This window comes from Papaver somniferum, chromosome 5 (genome assembly GCF_003573695.1).
Source record: "Papaver somniferum cultivar HN1 chromosome 5, ASM357369v1, whole genome shotgun sequence".
Classification (NCBI taxonomy): Eukaryota; Viridiplantae; Streptophyta; class Magnoliopsida; order Ranunculales; family Papaveraceae; genus Papaver; species Papaver somniferum.
The window spans coordinates 98566681-98580736 of NC_039362.1; the positions used below are offsets into that span (position 1 = coordinate 98566681).

Here is a 14056-nt window from a genome sequence, read left to right on the forward strand (position 1 = left end):
AAAAGTTACAAATGAACAAGTGATTATGTAAACAGAAGTTACACATAGGGTTTGGGTTTTACACTGGAAAAAAAATCTTGAGTATGTTATCATAATCTTACAACATATACTACACATTATAAATGCAATAAGATTTTAAATATATCGAAGTACTTACGTATGCTTTTGGCGACAGGAATATCGCCTTGTCATACTTGCTGTTAGAGTTCATCTTCGTCCTCAATCTGCTAATGTAAAAGTCGATGAATTCTGACTCCAAGAAGGATTCTTTCTTTGTAAGCTGTATCATTAGTTCTCCAGATATATCAAACAGCTCGCTACCATCTTCTTTGCGTTCCATCCAAGTAATGTCTCTGCATTACAAAGAAGTAAACTATTATCAATCAAGATAACAGAATCAAGTAGTAAAATACAACAATCAATAACAGAATCAAGCCTACTTGGAGTCAAGCTACTTACGTTTTCGGATGAGTATTGAAATATTCAAGCACTTTATTCTTTTTCTCGCCTTCCAGCCTTTCGATAACTTCTGAACCTTTCACATCGTTTCTCATTGTTCCATCATCTTCTTCAGCAACCTCAGCCATTCTATCTTCTTCTACTTCTGGAACTGCGGCCATTTCTTCTTCATTAGCTGTCTTCTTAATCCTCTTTGAATTTCTTTGATATTGTTTCAGATCTTGTGTTGGGATTTTTCTATTCCTCAGCACACGTTGTTGTATGAATGATGGTTGCCTTTCTCTTATTGTATTCGCAGCTTCCTTCAGTAACTCTCCTGCAGGTTTTGGAGTTTTTTCTAATCCAAGGCTAAAAACGTTTTCCTGCGTTGTAGCTGCGCAAACAAATATAGGCAGAATCTCAGTAAAATTAGCACATGTATGTAACTTAAAGTTACACAAGCCAAAATAATAATGTATTGTATGTAACCTCAAGCTACACATGCCTTTTACAATGTGTAACTTGAAGTTACACTTCCATTACAAACAAAACACACTGTATGTAACCTCAAGCTACACATGCCTTTTACAATGTGTAACTTGAAGTTACACTTCCATTATAAACAAAACATAGAACGGAAGAGTGGTTACCAGTTGAGGTAGGTTCTGCATTCTCCGTCACTGCGGGTCCATGTTCAGTTTTTTTAATGTTGCTGACGATCTCATCTATCATTTCACTCACTTCAACATTCGTCATATCATCGGGGTTAGCTCCTAGTTGCACCAACCTGTAGGTCTGAGCATTGTCAGGCTGTGTTTGCGGTGTTGTAGCAGTTATCACCATGGAGTCCTCAAACTGTGTTGAAGCAGAACTGTCATCAAAAGTTCCAGGAGTTGGCTGAGTTGGAGCAGTCATAACCAAACCATCACCAACAGTTGCAGGTGTATCCTCATTGACTTTTGCAGTAACATCATCACCTACGGCTTTTGCAGCTACATCATCACCTGCCCTATCCACAACTCCACCATCTGCAGCTTTCTTCTGTGCCTCATCCGTAACAGGTGTCTCTTCAACATCTTTCTTCTGCTCCTCATCAACATTATTTGTAGGAGTGGGCTTTTGCTTTGCGACAGGCCTTTTCTTTGGTGGAGTCTTGCAAGTTGTCACAATCTTCATACTCGAACTATATGTCCTGAGTGGTCTTTTGTGCCCCTCTGCAGCAGTTTGAGCTTGCAGAATTGTTGGCGTATTTCCAGCTGCAAGGCTCATACATGGAACTGCACAAGTATTGAAACGAGAATTAGGATGATGATGATGTTAAATTTTTTTAATAAAATTTCAAGAAGAATATATCATGTGTAATCGACTGGCTTGGATAACTAATATGTGTAACTTCATGTTACACATGAATATGGCATGGATACCTAGTGTAACATGGAGTTACACATGCATCTAACTAGTGTAACCAGAAGTTACACATGCATGTGGCATGTGTAACTAGGGATTAAACATCCATATGATCAGTTTACTCAACATTTATTAAGTCTAATCAAGTTAAACAAGCAAGTTAAAAATGAACAAGTAAAATATGAAATTAAAAAGGTTCAAAGACCTTAGTGTCAACTAATTGGGTACCTCTATCAAGTTAAATAAGCATATTAAAAATGAACAACTACTTACATTCTTCATGGAAGGAAGTTTCCGCGTCATCTTTCTCTTTCTCTTGCTCAGTACTTCCATCTCCTTGTTGCTCTGTCTCAACTAATTGTAACTCTTCTTCTTCATGCTCAGTAGCTCCATGCTCAGTACCTCCATGTACATCATCTTCATGTTGCATAAACTCTTCCCGGGTCACTTTGTAAGGATCAATACCCATTGCTTGCATAATTTGGCAACTAAATTTGTGAACCTTGAATTCCGCTGTTCCTGAAAGGTCCCCTTCTGATATCCCTTCTCTTGCAATTGCATACACTGCTTTAAGCATTGCTTGCTTTTCTTGCAGTTGCTCTTTCAGATGGCTATTCTCAATAGTTTGCGCTTTCAGCCAACTTTGCAGGTCGTCCTTGCTGGGTACCACGGTTGATATACCCAGCTGCTTCTCAAGCTGTGAAAACTCAGCCACAAAGCTATGAGTTGGCTGCAATTAACAGATGGAGAGGTTAAAAAGAGATTGCAAAAAACAGTTGAACATTCTAAATATACATTTTTCGGTTGTATGTGTAACTTAAAGTTACATAAGCACATTTTATATGTGTAACCTATAGTTACATAAGCACATTAGATATATCTAATGTAAAGTGGATATGTGTAACTAAAGGTTACACATATATCTAATTTAAAGTGGATATACATATAAAATGTGTAACCTATAGTTACATAAGCACATGATATATATACAAACAGGATATATATGTTACATAACCTATAGTTGCATTCACTTGTGTTATCTTTTGCATGTGTAACTATAAATTACACAAGCACATTTAAATGTGTAACTTATAGCTACACATGACAATTTTGATTACATCAAAGTTTTATCTAAATTACATTACCATAAATTTACAAAACCTAAACCAACTGACATATAACACTTACCGAAAACTGTGTCATGTCTGTTTTCCAAATGTAATCAGAAATCTGGTATATATCCCATCTCCCAACCCTCGGGATATCTTCCTCGTGGTTCTCAACTTTCGGGATTAATCCTGTTGGCGTGTGTTCAGCAAACAATAACTGCAACATATAAATTTTAATTAGTCGATTGAACAAAAATATCCATCACGTAACACTAAAACTGCTGGAATAGAAATTACACACAAGCTTTTTACCAGTAGGTATTGCACACAAGCCTTCACATTTGACAAACAACTAAGATTAGTATGAATCTCTTCAAACAAGTGCTCGTGTATTAAATCAGGCCACGACACCTTGAGCACCGTATCATAAGTTTCAACGATACTAAGATATTTCGCGTTCACTCCATTGGCATTTTTGTCGCCAAAAAACAATACACAGCAAAGATAAAGACCTATCAGGCAAACTAAATCCTTTTCATCAACTTTCTTTCTTTTCCCACTTTTTCTCCTTTTTGGCATAAGTTGTTTTATCTTCTCTAAAATGTTTGTCTTAGTCACCGTCGTCTGATGCTTTGTAGATTTGATATCGGTGAAGTATTTGTTGTATAAAACATTGTCAGTCAAATCACTAGGACAATAGTACTTTAACAGCTTCTGACCCTTTCTGCTTCCAATCCTCTGCATGCAAAATATACCAGCCAGCTTTGCCGGTGTAGACTCTATAATCTTATCATCAGCAAACTTGAATGAACATGGTGTCTCACAATCCATGTCAAAGCAGTTCAAGAGCTTCAAGACGCCGTGTTTGTTGGTAGTTATCTGTCTTGTTGTAGTTGGTACAGTTGTATCATAGTCATCGTAATACATCATTACGAGTTCTCCGTAAGCAGCTCTCCTAAGATATCTATGAGCCCTATCAGTCAGTCCTATAGGCTTTATCACCTTTACTAAATCCTTTACTGCATTCAACGACTGCCTTAGGTTTCCTGTACACATCACACACAAAAATAGCATGAGTCAGTATGTTGTGTACTTATCAAATACACTCGTTTTTAACTACAAAATGAAAATCATGTTACAAACTATGTGTATTTGCCAAGTACACAAACTGAATCATTCTATTCTGTGTTGTGTAACCTTAACTTACATGCATATGAAGGTCTAAAGGGGTCATTTTTTTATGTCCAACTATAATTTACAAACACAATACAGTCATAGGTTATATTTTTGCATGTGTAACTTTTAGTTATCTAGGCAATTGCCAAATCAGTTATGTTATTATGCATGTGTAACTTGTAGTTACACAGTCAATTGGCAAGTCAGTGATTAGATTTTCAATGTGTATCTTATAGTTACACAGCCTCTTTGCAAGTCATTGGTAACATCTTGAATGTGTAACTCACAGTTAAGATGTGTAACTACAAGTTACACAGCCACTTCTGCAAGGCTCATTTGTATGTGTAACTACAAGTTACACACTCAATATACAAACCACAACATAGTGGTGAGATTTTGAATGTGTAACTTAAAGTTACACAGGCCCTTGTTTGCGTAGTTATACATTCAAAAGCATCACTTACATTAGAAACTTTTAAATTTCTTCAGTTAGTAGATTTTAACTACAAGTTACACACTCAATCCTAGACATTCTACAAGGTGTAACTTTAACTTACACATGCATATTAATGAGTAACTTTAATTTACACAACCAATTTTCTATGTGTAACTACAAGTTACACATCCTAAACACAACCAATTTTTTATGTGCAACTACTAGTTACACATCCCTAGGCAAGTCAGTGGTGACAGGCTCACTTGGTATGTGTAACTATAAGTTACACAATCAATATACAAACCAAAACACAGTCAGTGGTTACATTTTGAGTGTGTAACTTATAGTTACACATGTCCTTGTCTGTGTAATTACATATTCACAAGCATTATATGAGAAATAAACATGAGACCATGACAACAATAGTTTTCACAACTTAGTACCTGTAATTGTATCATCTTTTCTAGGGGGATTCATTTTTCCTTTCACCATTTTTATTCCAAAAGAAATTTGATTCTGAATCTGCAATTGATGTAGTAATAAAATCAAGTTAGTTGATTGCAATTCAACTTAGAGTTTCTAGGGTTTTCAAACAGTAACATCTCAGAAATGAAATCCACTAAATCAATCAGTTATATCACATCCATGACTTACCTTTGTTTCTATTTAATCAGTTATTTCATGGATTTTATGCACAAACGATTGTTCTCCTTCTCCGATCTGTAAAATTATCAGTCAGAATGAGTTATGTTTGTTGTAATCTCATTACAAACCCTAGTTCAGAAATTTTCGACCCACGAATCAGTAACAACAGGAATCAAAACTAACAGCTTCAAATCAAAACTTACCTAGTGATTAATCGTCGGAGTATTTCATCAACAGGAATCAGTAACAACGGCGATTTAGGTTTTGAATCTGAAACTGAATCTGAAACTGTTTCTTTTGATTTTTTTTGGTTTTTGAATATGAAACTTTTTCGATCTGTTTCTCTGATTTAGGGGTTAGAAAATGATGAATAGTTTTTGATCTCGATCTTTGTTTTGGAACAGATTTCAGGAAGATTTCTTGATTTTTTGGGTTTTTTTCTAGATTTCTTTCTGTTTCAGGTGAGTGAGATTTGTTTTCTCTCTCCTTGGAAATGAAATAATGGCGTCTGAACGAGAGAAAGGTAGGTGACGCCTCTTATATACTTGAGGCTAATTTAGTCTTTTCGCTTTTATTAAATTTATTTTTTAATTCAGGGCCTACTAATAAAACTCTTTTATCTAGGGGCCTCATATTATGGGTTATCCATGGGTTGGGCCTGAGCCTAATTTCCCGAAATAGTAAACCAAAAGAGAACCTCTTGAACTCCTAGCACAGGTGTTCGTGGTGTACATCCAAACAGATCCAATTTTATTCAGTAAAATGCATACGTACCCATCTCCCCTTCCCCTAATTTCCATTTCCTACTCTTTCTGTAAAACCCATTCTCTCTACTGTTTCCTCCATAGCAGACAATGGTTTCTTGAACCCCATGCTTGTTTGCCCCATCTACACACTAAAACCCATCTTCTCCCTCATGTCAATCAACTGTCATCACCGTACTACCCTCAATTCACTCTTTCCGCTCATTTCTTCACAGTAAGTTACCAATAGCTAGGGTGGCTAAATTTCAACACAAAACTAAAGGGAAGTCTGAAATTATCTGTTTGTCTGTGAACAATTGATGGAAGCATACCGTAGAAGGGACATTGGTCATCAGAATTTATTATTGGAGTTGGTGAGTTGTGTATTCAAACCCTAATTTTCTGTTTGTACTGTATTGAAAATAGGGATTGCAAATGGGAAAATTCTTGTATAAATATGGAGGTTGTTGTGCTTCAAAGGCAAGCCCAGGTTATCCGGTGCAATCTGTTGTTGTTGGGTTTAGGTTTTAATTCAATTTTACTTATGTTCTAAAAATCTCTGTTAGGGCAGAGATGAAATCCCTTTATTAATTAGAATTTCTCTTGTTTGATTTCACTTCTTCTCCATGGAATTTTATTGAAAATCATGACTTGATTTCTGAATACTAGCAAATTACTTTCACCTTGTATGTGAAGCATCCATGGTAGTTAGAATAATCCTTTGTTATGTATTCAAGCTCTATGTAAACTGATTTAGTTCAATTTGTGATTACCTATGCCTTAAACAGATAGGTAATTCTAGGAATTGACATATTTTACTGAGATCAAGTCATCATATGTTGTGATTATATCACATCTTCAAGGTAGCTTGAGGCTAGCATCTCTATAGATCCTTGATTGAAAAGAGAACTAGTGTATCACATTAGAGAATTTCTATGCATCTAGGTGGTGGATTCAAGGCCCTAATTAATCATTGTATTGTTTTCAATCTTGCTTCTTTTAGTATAATAATCAATTTCTCGTCGTATCGACAAAACCATTTGTCTATAAATTAGTAGAAGTAGAACTTAGAAGTTTAGATTCACCAATCCAACTCCTCGTAGGATCGACCCGTATTTGTCGTTCTCAATGTTCTAGACACCGTGCGCTTGCGGTATTTCATAGTAGGTTTCTAACCCTACCAAGTTTTTAGCGTTGCTGCCGGGAAGTTGGCAAACAGTGTAGATAGATTAATAGGTTTTGCTTTACTGACCTGTAGTTAGGATTGTATATAATCACTTCCTTTTTGTTTTACTTTTATTAAAAAAAAAAAGAATTGATGGTATAGAATTTCAGTCTTTACCTGTGTTTTTCTTTAATTTTTGTTGCACGGTAAGGTTGGTTTTTGTGTCTTAGTCCTGTAGGAATTTGTATTGTATTATCACATTATCGTCAAACTATTAGATTCTCTCTGTATTTCATTAGTGATTTGAGTTAGTCTGCTTTTGCTTTGGTTTATCCATATCATTTTCATATTCATGTACAAAACTGGTGTTTGGTTTGATATATGCATCTTGTCATTTTTTTTATTTTATTTTTTGGCCCTCTTACTAAATTTTACCTGTAGTTAAATCTCTAGTACTCGTTAGTGGTAGTTCATAGTTCAGGGCAGTCGTATGTTTGTGTTTATTTAGCTTAGTTTATGTGTTGTTGTGTTTTTTTCATATCATTATCATTTTTTGTACTAAACCACCATTTGCATTTGTAGGTCGCAAGTAGAATGTTAACTGTAACTTTTGGATTTTGCATTTCATTTAGGAATTTGTTTGCTCTTAGTTTGTGTATATTGGTTTAGTTCGTCTTTGCACCGTTTGGCGTCGTTTCATATCTTTGAGTAGTGGGTATATGTATATATATTTCTGTAGGTTTGAGATTGTTTTTTGCGTTTCATTTTTCCATTGAATTTTTCCCCTAGTGATAGTTGTAGCTTTATGTAATGTTTTATTTTTATTTGAGTTCAAAAATTTTCCTTGTTCTGTAGATTTTTTATTTTGTACTGTAGATTGTATTTTGGTTTAAGTTTCTTTCGTCTTGTTTGTCTTCATTTCATATAAGCTCAGTAATTTTGAATTTGTAGATACTGAGTAGTTTTAGCCTTTCATTTATGTTTTGGTAAATTTTTGTTCTTATTCGTTTTTGTCCTGTAACTAGTGGTACTATATAGTTCTTATATAATAATCATTAGTCTTTCTTAGTGGTTGTAGTTCATATACACTAGTGTAAGTTAATTATAGTTGTTTGTTGCTTTAACTAGTGTAAGTTAATATAAATATCTAACTTAAACTTTTTGTTTGTTGCTTTGAAATGTAAGTTGTCGTAGCACTGTGTTATATTAGTTCAGTTTCTGTCAGTAGTAATAGGTTAGTATACCTACCCATTTGTTTTTTGTTGCACATTTTTGAGTGCTGATTTTGTTTCTATGAGTCTACCAGGTGCTTAGGAAGCTGTTGTGCGAGCCAGGGAGGAAGAAGTAAAGGAAAGGAGCAAGTCAAGTTGATGTGCCGACTCCCGGTGTTGTACCGTCGGTAAAATTCTTGCAAAACAATGTCCTGAATGATGCTCTTGTGGTAGATGACTATGGTATTTGCTTGCTGAAATTATTTCCTTGCTTTACATCATCCACTCCCTGCAAATATTGGTGTATGTACACATCCGTGACTTAATATCTCATTCTAATAAGCATATCTTCTCTGAATTGTGCATGCTTTTGATGGTCTTGTCACTTGTTTCTGACTCGGGAAGCTTACTTTTTGCTGTTGAGCGTCATTACATCTTATCGTTTTAAAATTAGATTCTCTGTTTAGGATTGACAAGTTGTCTTGTGAAAATTCCATTTTAGCTGCTGATACAGCTGTCCAGGTTGAAATAATGGCTAATTTGGTGAATAGACCACGTACTCTCCATGAGTACATGTATCCCATAAGAATAAGTCTGTCCTCATGTATTGTCTTACCCAGACTGATGGTCCATTTGAATTGGATGCAAACATGATACAAATGCTCCCGATATTTCGAGGGGTTGATGCTGAAAACCCCTATTATCATGTAAGAGAGTTTGAAGAAATTTGTCGGACTATGCAATCTGAACATATGTCCGAAGACTCTCTAAGACTGCGTTTGTTCACATTTTCTTTAAAAGAAAAAGCTAAATCATAGTTTTACAGTTTGAGACCACAATCAATTACCACCTGGGAACAACTCACAAATCAATTTTTCAGAAAATTCTTTCCACATCAGAGGACTATTAATATTCGTCAAAATATTAGTTGTTTTGTCCAGTTAGATGGAGAGACTCTTTTTCATTACTTTGAACGGTTTAATGATTTGTTGACTGAATGCCTTCACCATGGCTTTGAGAAATGGAGACTGGTTGCAATTCTTTACGAAGGACTAGACTTTAATTCTCGAGCCATGGTTGAGTCTATGTGTAATGGTGAGTTCATTGATAAAACTGTGGACGATGCATGGTCATTTTTAGCTGAAGTTGCAGAGAAAACCCATCAATGGGAATCCTTTAGAGAAACTAGGGCAGTGTCACATGATATGGGTCATCTTCATGAGGTAGAGTCTGATTTTTACTCAGATACGAGCATCGCATGTATAACTAGGAGAATTGAAGCTCTAGAGAGGTGTACAAATGAAAATTTTGTTGCGCCTATGTCACCTGCCAAAACTGAATTCCATGCTTGTATATCTTGTGATAACACAGGTCACATAATTGATAACTTCCTTGATTTGCATGCCACGAAGCAGTCTAGAGTGAGACCATTTAATGCTTTCTATGAAACACAAAATACCTACTCTCAGACTTGCAATTCAGCATGGAAAAATCCATGTTTCAGTGATACTGAAAATGAATTAAGTTTTGAAAATAATGTGTTTAGTCCTACTCAGGCAACTAATATTGAATATGAACCTAATCTAGAGGTGATCGAGTCGACTAGAGACACTATGATTTTGAACAGGGCATTGCATTCTTGTTATGATGATTATGATGATGATGATATGTTAGAAGAGCATGTTTATTCTAAAATTTTTGTTATCGAACCTTCGGGTTCAAAGACATTAGGCTTCTCTGCTGCGACCTTTATGAATGATGCTTCTTCTAATATTCAATCCATAAATACATGCGATGCTGTTTCTGAATTGGGGCTTGAACAATTGTTCTGTGAAAGTGAGCATGATGCATAACTCGTATTTGACTTAGGGGAGGATGAATTGTCTATCGATACTAATAATGTTATGCATGAAAATAAGTGCAATGTGTCTAATTCCCTGCATAGGTCGCAATATGATGCTTCTTCTGACGCTGATTTGGGTACTTTGGATAGTCATGATTCTGAATTGGGGCTTGTTAATTTGTTCAATGATTGTGAGCATGATACTGCGTTACTTGTTTTGGACTGGGAAAATATTAGGCCGCATAGTGACACTTTTGAGCTTAAAAATGAATATAACTTAGACGTGTCTAGCTCCCTGCCCCTGTCACAAACTAATCTTGCACCCAACCTAGATTTTGCTTGTGAAGATATTGTAAAACCAACTTTTCTGAGAGTTCCCAACCTAGGATTGGAACTGTGAGCCCCCCAAGTCCTTTTGGACTATTTTGCTGCTATATATAATGTCTTTGTGGATCCAAAGTTGGAGTTTAATCATGTCTCTCCATTCGTCCCTGAACAAGTCCATTTTGAATTGGACCTTGTGCATGCTGCACCCATAAAATTGCTAGATTATGTGCTCAAAAGTATATCTGTTAAAAAATCCAGGATTGGGGGTGGTTCATTTGGTTTTGCAGTCTCACTCGCATTTCTGTCCAATTATAATTGTGTGAGGCTATTAAAATTTCTGCATTCCGTCATTTGGGTTGATCCTCAACTCTTTAGGTTGTATATATATGGTGAATTTTCTTTGTATATAATTCAACAGATAATATTACAATTTCTCTCTTGAGTCGGTTTAATTTATCTTTTTCTGTATATAAGTGTGTTAATCCAAATGTGACATCAGCTGAGTTCTCGTTGGATTCTAGCCATGAATAATCGAGTTTAAAAATTGCTTTCGCCGACATCTGGTAATCTATTTCCTTTTCTCTACTCAACATTGTCCTTATGGTATGTTGTTGTTATAATTCTGATCATCTTTAGAAACATCGAGGACAATGTTTAGTTTAGATTTGGGGGTGAAGAGTAGATACCATAAGATTGTCACTGTGCTATAATTGAAACTGAACTCTGCCATGTTTTAAAAAAAATGAATAAATTGTTGAGCTCATCTGACTTGATTTGTAGTATCTGCATGCATAATAATCTTAGGATTCTTAATCTAGATGATGAGGCACCACTTGATTCTAGCACAATTCACATGTGATAAGAAACTTGCACATGCACGATTTACCATTTTCATCGGTTAAGTAGACTGTCAATCACTTTAGAATACTGAATGAGACTTGATTAGCTTGTTCTTTGGTTGGTTGGGATAGAAGTTGGAGGATACATTAAGAAAAGCAACCATTGAATTTGACCGGGTACATCGAAAAGGGATACCTCTTGCTAAGTGTCATGTAATTTTTCTTTTTGTTCATAAGTCAAACAGTATTATCTCATGCTATTGTATTTTTCTTGTTCTCTTGAAGTTTTTCATCAGTAAAAAAAAATCAGAAAAAAAAAGAAAAAGAAAAAAAAAAAGTAAAAATTCAGAAAAAAAGAAGAAAAAAGAATTCTGAAAAGAAAAAAAAAATATAAAAAAGATAGATAAATAAATGATAAAAGAGTCCATTTTGTTATGGTTCAAATGTTAAAGTCTCTCTTGCCTCAAAAATAAGAGAGTAGTCGATGTAAATAAGAGTCATGTTTTGTTATATGTTGTAAATAGTCTTGTAATAAGCAAGGGAGGGTGTATGCCATCGATGTACAACGCGGGTAAGCTGAAATATCACCAATTCTTAGGTGAATATTCACAATTCTCGTAAAGCCGGACAGCTAGCTTGACTTTGAATTCGGTTCTTAGCTAAAAACTATCTCTTGGTAATTGGCAGTCCTAACTTCTGATCATTCTCTATATATGTGTAGATACACTTTACACTCTTATCACATGTCCATAGTCGTTCCAGTGCTAGAATTGTGCCTTTGAAAGCTAGATTGACAGATCCATTTTGTTGTGAGCTTAAACTGAAATGCAGGTGTTACATATCATAAAAGGTGAGCTCTCTCTTTTGACCTTAAACTTTGTGGGTATGTTCTAAGCAAACCCTCACGAGACTTCAACTCGTCCACTAGGGACACTTAGTGGTTTAAAAGGCTTATTGCATTTGCTAAATGCAATCGAGAGACCAGCGACAGTGGTGTAGGTAGGATTTTCTTAGTTTAGTTTTACTCGAGGACGAGTAAAATGCAGGTTTGGGGGTGTGATGGTGCCTAATAATGCATATTCTTATATCATTTTGTTATCATTTATCACATCTCAAGAGCTTTAATATCCCATTTTAAGCCAAATTGTGCATTTTGTGTCTCGGGACATCAATAATCTTGTTGTTGTAAATATTGATAGTTTTTGTTTGTTTATAGGAGAATAAAGAGAGCATGGTCAGACAGAGGTATTGCGAAAAGTAAAAATGTGGAAGGAAATTCAAGTGCGGGGAATGAGTATCGTTGGACTTACATGGGCCGAAGTGTTAGCCCAAGTGCTACTCACGTCTGAAGCAAAAATAGTAAACCAAAAGAAAACCTCTTGAACTCCTAGCACAAGTGTTCGTGGTGCACATCCAAACAGATCCAATTTTATTCAGTAAAATGCACACGTACCCATCTCCCCTTTCCTCTAATTTCCATTTCCTACTCTTTCTGTAAAACCCATTCTCTTTACTGTTTCCTCCATAGAAGACAACGGTTTCTTGAACCCCATGCTTGTTTGCCCCATCTACACACTAAAACCCATCATCTCCCTCATGTCAATCAACTGTCATCACTGTACTACCCTCAATTCACTCTTTCCACTCCTTTCTTCACAGTAAGCTACCAATAGCTAGGGTGGCTAAATTTCAACACAAAACTGAAGGAAAGTCTGAAATTATCTGTTTGTCTGTGAACAATTGATGGAAGCATACCGTAGAAGGGACAGTGGTCATCATAATTTATTATTGGAGTTGGTGAGTTGTGTATTCAGACCCTAATTTTCTGTTTGTACTATACTGAAAATAGGGATTGCAATTGGGAAAATTCTTGTATAAATATGGAGGTTGTTGTGCTTCAAAGGCAAGCCCGGGTTAGCCGGTGCAATCTGCTGTTGTTAGGCTTAGGTTTTATTTCAATTTTACTTATGTTCTAAAAATCTCTGCTAGGGCAGAGATGAAGCCCCTTTATTAATTAGAATTTCTCTTGTTTGATTTCACTTCTTCTCCATGGAATTTTATTGAAAAGCATGACTTGATTTCTGAATACTAGCAAATTACTTTCACCTTGTATGTGAAGCATCCATGGTAGTTAGAATAATCCTTTGTTATGTATTCAAGCTCTATGTAAACTGATTTAGTTCAATTTGTGATTACCTATGCCTTAAGCAGATAGGTAATTCTAGGACTTGACATATTTTGCTGATATTAAGTCATCATATGTGTTAGTGATTATATCACATCTTCAAGGTAGCTTGAGGCTAGCATCTCTATAGCTCCTTGATTGAAAAGAAAACTAGTGTATCACACTAGAAAATTTCTATGCATTTAGGTGGTGGATTCAAGGTCCTAGTTAATCATTGTATTGTTTTCAATCTTGCTTCTTTTAGTATAATAATCAATTTCTCGTCGTATCGACAAAACCATTTGTCTCTAAATTAGTAGAAGTAGAACTTAGAAGTTTAGATTCACCAATCCAACTCCCCGTAGGATCGACCCGTATTTGCCGTTGTTTATGTTCTAGACACCGTGCGCTTGAGGTATTTCATAGTAGGTTTCTAACCCTACCACCAATCTTATAGTGCAAGGCTTGATCACGGGGCTGAATGTTTCACCATAGTCATCACCTGCTTTCTGATGAAAACCATTTGCAACTAGCCGTGTTTTTCTTCTGTCTA

The 14056-nt window shown here is 35.6% G+C and overlaps 2 long non-coding RNA genes across 3 annotated transcripts; one reads left to right on the forward strand and one right to left on the reverse strand.

The window, feature by feature from the left end:
- Window positions 1-3971: 3971 nt before the first annotated feature.
- LOC113277678 lies at window positions 3972-5448 on the reverse strand. Its single transcript, XR_003325045.1, has 4 exons — window positions 5415-5448; window positions 5221-5286; window positions 5010-5088; window positions 3972-4000 (listed from the first exon to the last, which is right to left on the reverse strand). It is a non-coding gene; the product is annotated as an uncharacterized LOC113277678 (long non-coding RNA).
- Window positions 5449-6008: 560 nt separating this feature from the next.
- Window positions 6009-13378, forward strand: LOC113282300. Of its 2 annotated transcripts, XR_003326732.1 has the most exons (3): window positions 6009-6328; window positions 8426-8633; window positions 12556-13378. It is a non-coding gene; the product is annotated as an uncharacterized LOC113282300 (long non-coding RNA). The 2 variants fall into 2 exon arrangements; XR_003326731.1 differs by lacking the exon at window positions 12556-13378 and having other exon boundaries at window positions 8426-8695.
- Window positions 13379-14056: the final 678 nt, after the last annotated feature.